General features: G+C 36.4%; 1 pseudogene; it reads right to left on the bottom strand.

The window, feature by feature from the left end:
- Nucleotides 1-3,650: 3,650 nt before the first annotated feature.
- On the bottom strand, nt 3,651-4,943 carry LOC101392752 (small ribosomal subunit protein uS2 pseudogene; annotated as a pseudogene).
- Nucleotides 4,944-6,906: the final 1,963 nt, after the last annotated feature.

The following is a 6,906-nucleotide window of genomic DNA, read 5'->3' as shown; positions in this document are numbered from 1 at the left end:
CCTTTTTTCCATCTCTGGAAAATTCAGTGTTCATTTATACTTCAAGGCCTTTGCATTTGTGATTTCTCAGCCTAGAATGTTTTCCTCCTAGCATTTCCTCCTTAATTTTAATTCAGGTTTCAGTTAATTGTCACATCTTAGGTAGACCTTCCTACTAGTTAAAATAGTTTACAAGTTAAGTCAATAGTCTGCTTTTTTACTTTTTATAGTATTCATTACTACCTGAATTTATTTATTTATTTACTTTTACACACCAGAACGTAAGCCCAATGAAGGCAGAAAACTATTTATTTTTTCATTAGTATGTCTCCATTGTCTAAAACAGTATATTATAGGTATATAATATACCTATATTTTATATTATATATAAAATATAAAAAATATTTGATGAGTGAATGAATGAGAGAAGCTTACGTTTCCTGTTATTATGTACCTCAGAAAAGATGATACATATGCTTCTATCTTCATTTCATTTTGATGAGAAATATGTGATCAAAGCAACAATGGTATATATTTTGTTCACTTAATGAAGACCATGTACATTTAAGCAAAATAAAAAACTTATAATACTTTCATGAACATGCATCCTGATACTCTGAAAAATTATCCCATGGATATGGAATAACTGCCTGTTTAGCATTAGTGTGTGTGTGTATGTGTGTGTCTATATGAGTGTGTATTATTAAAAAATACACACCAAAAGCATAAGCAACAAAAGAAAAAAGAAATAAATTGGATTTCATAAAAATTAGAAACTTTTGTGCATCAAAGAACTTTATCAAAAAAGTGAAAGTACAACCTGTGGAATGGGAGAAAATATTTGCAAATTATATATCTGATAAGGGTCCAGTTTCTAGAATATATAAAGAACCATTACAACTCAACAAAAAAATTTTGTTTAAACAACCCATTTAAAAAACAGGCAAAGGACTTGAATAGGCATTTCTCAAAGAAGAATACAAATGGCCAACAAGCACATGAAAAGATGCTCAACATCATCAGTCCTCAGGGAAATGCAAATCAAAACCACAATGAGGTATCACTTCTCATTCACTAGGATGGCAATAATAATAATGACAATAATAATAACGATTATGATAATAATAATAATAAGAGATAACTAGAAGTGTTGGCAAGAATGTCGACAAACTGGAACCCTCTTACATTGCTGATGGGAATGTAAAATGTTCAGCCACTGTGGAAAACTGTTTGGCAATTCCTGAACAAGTTAAACATAGAATTATCATATGATTTCACAATTCTATTCTTAGGTATATACCCAAAAGAAGTGAAAAATGGTACTCAAACAAGTACATGTACATGCATGTTTTTAGCAGCACTTTTCACAATTATAAAAAGGTGGAAACAGCCGAAACGCCATTCGTGGACGAACCTCAGACACATTATGCTAAATGAAAGAAACCAAACACCAATGGTCACATATCATGTGATGCCATTACATGAAATATTCAGAATAAACTGAAATATTCAGAATAAACTGATAGAGATAGAACACAGATTAGTGATTGCTGGGGGCTGGACAAAGGGTTTTACTTTGGAGTGATGAAAATGTTTTGGAACTAGATAGAGGTAGTAGTTGCACAACATCGTGAATATACTAAATGCCATGGAATTGTTCACTTTAAAACAGTCAATTTTATGTTATGTGAATTTCATCTCAATAAATTATTTTCAAAACTTATGGTCCTGATTCCCTCTGTATAGCAATATTTAATTTACTTGATATAGAGACTAAGTCTCCTAAAAATAAGTACAATGTAGAATATAAACTTATTATCATATATAAATGATTATATAAAAATATATATTACTTAAGCCCTGCACCATCACTCAGTGCCAGCTGTTTGTCTTTAGAGAATGAAGATGTTCTTTACTTTTTAGGCACAGAGAAGATTTCCTGTATTTCAAAAAGATTTGCCAATTTAATTTCTTATCTCAACCTCCAATAACCACAGCATTCCCTTTTGGACAATACTCAAAACACATAATAGGCACATTAGGATATTGAACATGATTTTCTTGATCAGTAAGTATTCAAATGAGGCATTTACAATTAATTATTGAATTCTTCTCATTAGGTATTCTTTGGGTCATTAAAGAAGCAATCCCACCAGCTGTCCCAAGGTATCCCACGAAGACCCGTGGAACTAGTACACACTGAGATTGGATGTCACTCTGAGGTAGGGCCCTGAAGGGCAGATTCAGCTTTGAATTCATGGGCTTGGCCACCTCAGCTTTTTGTCCCCAATTGTCCATCACCGTGCATGCTCTGAGAATAAGGGAAGAGTGTGGACAGGTCAGTCATTTCTGGGCCTGTGGTCTCCATAAGCAGAGAGCTATACTAAACCTACATATTCCACATAAACCATTCCTTTTAGGGGCTGAAGGGTTGAATTGTATCCCCTTCAAAATTCATATGTTGAAGTCCTAACCCCTAGTACCTCATAATGTGGTCTTGTTTGGAGATAAATTCTTTGCAGAGGTAATGAAGCTAAAGTGAGGTCATTAGGGTGAGCCCTAATCCAATGTAACTGATGTCCTTATAAAAAAGGGACACAGAGATAAGCATAAAGGGGAGATGATGTGAAGAGACATAGATAAAAGATGGCCATCTACAAGTCAAGGAAAGAGGCCTGGAACAGATCCTTCCCTCACAGCTCTCAGAAGGAACCAACCCTGTGGACACATTGATTTTGGACTTCTAGCCTCCAGAACTGAGACAATAAATTTCTGCTGTTTAAGCTACCCAGTCTGTCGTACTTGGATATGGCAGCCTTAGCACACTAATACAATTCCAAACTCTTTTCTCCCTTGTCCATTTTCCCTAGAGCGACTGGAAAAAAATCCCTAAACTTAATACTCATTTTCTTAGCCCTCATTAGTAAAGGAGACAGAATATTGGTCAGTAATGATTGGTTGCTACTAAAAAGACATAAATATAAATTTAACTTGATTCAGCAGAATTAAAGCGGAAGTCTTTTAGGAGAGCTTTATGGAAAACTTTTGCTTTCCTGAAAAAAGGGAAAGACGTCATCGGCTCCTGTTCTTTCTATTTCCTCTTTGCCTTGAACCAGACAAGTAGTAAGTAGTTAGGGGCTTCAGCAGCCACAGTGGCAGCATGAGGTGAGAAGCAGACACATTAAGGATATTGGAGTGGTAATATATAAATGTCCTTGATAATAATATCATTGAGTAGTAGCATGAATACTTTACTGACTACCAGAGTATCCTTGATATGGGCAAAAATTAATTCCTAATACAAGAGTTACTGTTAGTCAGGCATTGGTTAGCTGCAGTCAATAGTTCTCCTGATACCCCCTCTTAGAATCTTTCTCCAATGAAATAAATGAATAAAAATCTGATTTTATTCTCTCTTTACTCAACCATACTTTCTTCATATCCCCTTCTTTGTCATTCCTTCAGAAGGCTCTCCACATCTAATAAATAAATCTAAATGAATAAATCTATCCATTTATTAAAGCTAGAAGAAAATACCTCAAAATCATGGCAAGAGTTATCCTTGTACATGGGAAATATGGGTACTTTTTTCTTCCTTATGTATTCTGTATGTTCCAAGTTTTTTTTTTTTTTAGGAACTATTTTCCATCACCTTTATTTTTATTTTCTGTTTAAGAGTGTGGAAATACAGTATAAGACCACTTAGTGGTTGTTTCTATCCACTCAGCGGCCTGAGCAGTGGGAGCTGCAGACCAGTCATCAGTGACGGGCTGAGCGTTCTGCTCTAGTCTTCAGCAGGGAACTGCCAGCTAGGTGAAGAGGGCACCTGCACACCTTCAGACCAACCTGCAACTCCAGGTTAAGAAGCAGTATACTCAGCAGCTGGAGCAGTCCATTCACCCTGAAATTCCTCCTTGGTCATGGCCTTTTGGTGGTCTAGTGGTTAAGATTTGGCACTCTTACCGCTGTGGCCTGGTTTTGTTTCGCGGTCAGGGAACCAGATCACCCGTCTATCAGTTGTCATCCTGTGGGGGTTGCATGCTGCTGTGATGCTGAAAGCTATGCCACCAGTATTTCAAATACCAGTAGAGTCATCCATGGTGGATGGGTTTCAGTGGAGCTTCTAGACTAAGACAGACTAGGAAGAAGGATGCCACTCATTTCCAAAAAAATTGGCCATGAAAACCTATGAATAGCTGTGGGGCGTTGTCTGATATAGTGCCAGAAGGTGAAAGAATGGTGCAAAAAGACCAGGTAGATTCTGCTCTGCTGTTCATGTGGTCGCTAGGAGTCGGAATCAACTACAATGTGGCCCTTTTAGCAGCGGCTTGCTCTTCCTTTTCAACCTCTTGAGGATCTCTGTAGAAGCAGAGGTCAGGCATGACCTTGCATAGGTGTTCACTGGAGATGGTGTCACACATGCGCAGAACTTCCCAAACCAGCACCCACCACACTGGACCTGCTGAGTGAGCTCCCTTGCTGTGGCACAGGATGGTAATGTCCACATAGTGCAGAAGAGAGTCTGTGTTCACACAGTGATGGTAGGAAGGTTAACATAAGATGCTTCTGTGAGAGGCTAGCGGTCATCTCTGGGACCAGTAACCACAGGAAGTTGCAGCTGCCTGGATCTGGTTAGTGAAGGTTCCAGGAGTGAAGCTGCCAACAATAGGAGTGGCTCCAGTGGCAGCAGCAGCAAGCTTCAGCACAGTGTGCTGGCCAGGATTTCTGGAGGATATGACACAGACATCAGCTGGGTTTTCAGTGGCAACAATGGCACAAGCTCCCAGCAGAAGCTTCTCCCCAAGTCTCTTCAGATTTATGATGCAGATACCATCACTTTTCCTTTTGTAGATGTACGGTTTCATTTGAAAGTCAAGGTTGGTGTCACCTAAGTGGGTTCTTGTTGCAATGAATCTGAAGACATACTCTTCCTTCATTTGCAGGACATCAGGGGCTCCAGACATTGTGAAAATTTCCCTTTAAGTTATGACAGGTTCCAAGTTTTTTTCATAAGTGGCAAATATTACTTTTTAAAATCAGAAAAAAATAACTAATGTTATATTAAAAACTAGAGCAATGTTTATATTCTATGAATGGGGGATGAAATAGCAATCACTAATTTATTTATTTATTATTCCTCCCCAAAGCCCCTGTATATGTTTGTATATCCTAGTTGTAAGCTCTAGTTCTTCTGTGTGAGCTACCGCCACAGCGTGGCAACTGACAGACTGGTGGTGTGGTTCTGTGACCAGGAAATGAACCTGGGCCACCAAAGCAGTGAGAGTGCTGAACTTTAACCACTAGGCCAGGCCATCAGGGCTGGCTTGAGCAATCACTAATTTAAGTATATTAGTTTTATTATATCAGGATATAGACATTTGCTTAAATATTCATTTATCATTAAAATGTTTCCTACCATAAAAGAGTTTATGAGTTTATATTCAGTTAAATATTGCACATTTCCCCACTCATATTTTGACATGATTTTTAAAATAAGTATCCAGTTACCATAGCAATAAATGACATAGTAATGCATAGATTAGAATGGAATGGAATCAAATACCAGATAAATTCAGAATCCATGCAACACCTTCATTTCAAACAAGTACTTTTTCTACTCCCATCATCTTCGTAAATGGTAGTCAATATAAATGATCTGTCCCAAAAAATTATGATCCTAAAGAAAATTTTTGGTGATTGGAATCCAACATAGTCACTGCAAAAAGTTATGGTGAGATTTTATGTATATTACTTAATCATGGATTTTTGACATGGAGATATATAGTTATCAGAATTCTGTGGCCACACACAACTGACCCTTTGTGTTTTCTGGCAAAAACAAGTAAAAATTTGAGTAACTGTACATTGAATTAAATTAAGAGGGATAAATAATTAACATAATTAGAAATTATATTTTCTCAATAATGGGAATACATATATATGTTGTTCACTTGACATAGATTCACTGCTTTTGCCTTCACTCATGATTTTAACTTTGCACTTTGCAACTGGCAATATATATATTTTCAGGATAATGATACATTCATTTATTAAGAAAAAAGATTTTAAGTATCAACTCAGCCTATATTTTAAGTAGCAACTCAAAGGTATATTTTCTTGTCCATTTGGCTTTCGTGCATAAGAATGATTTGATTAGCCACTTGGTAAGTTTTGTGCAGTTATTAGCATAACTGATGCAAGTGACCTAAGTAAGACCAAAAAACATTTATAAGTGAGTTCCCCAGGTCCTTGTAGGAGGAAATGGAACCTTGTATTTTTTTTATTCTATAGAGATGAGTAAAATGTCAAGTACACATCATAAGTTATTTATGAATTGATAATTTTTCTACCTAAAATGATTAGAAAACCTAAGTAAAACCTCTGAATTAAGGTATTTTTAAAAGATCTATACATTGGCTTTATTCCACTTATAAAATTTGCAATTCTTAGCTTAGAAGACCCCTAAGAGGGAAGAAAAATCATACAGCTTTGAGTCACAACAAAACAATTTCCTCCTTTTTTATTCTCTCAACACCAAGCATTTTTTGTTACCTGTGTAAATAGTAAAAGGTTTGGGAAAGCTGATAAACTTATGAATTTCCTTAAATATTTTGCAAAGAACTGAAATCTATTTTAATTGATGGTAATTACTTTATTACAATTACACATTTTTCATTTATCAAGAGCTGTTGAAAAACCTCTTGAAGCGATTTAAAGCTTAATGGTTGACTAACAATGGGTCTTTTTCCACTCTTCTAACAAAAGACCACGGGATACTGTGAAAAGTTCACGTTCCCACGCTGGTTCCCTCTCAAGAAAACAGTGTTTCCAGAGAATAACTGAGATCCCTGGTGGCTTGACTAGTTGATCTTCTAGTCATCTTTTAGCCACAAGTCATAGATATTGGCAAACATTGTTCAGAACCAA

The sequence above is a fragment of the Ceratotherium simum genome, chromosome 5 (assembly GCF_057802395.1).
Source record: "Ceratotherium simum simum isolate JZ-2026a chromosome 5, ASM5780239v1, whole genome shotgun sequence".
Lineage (NCBI taxonomy): Eukaryota > Metazoa > Chordata > Mammalia > Perissodactyla > Rhinocerotidae > Ceratotherium > Ceratotherium simum.
Note: the sequence above shows the minus strand (reverse complement) of the source record. Positions and strands in the feature narration are given on the sequence as shown.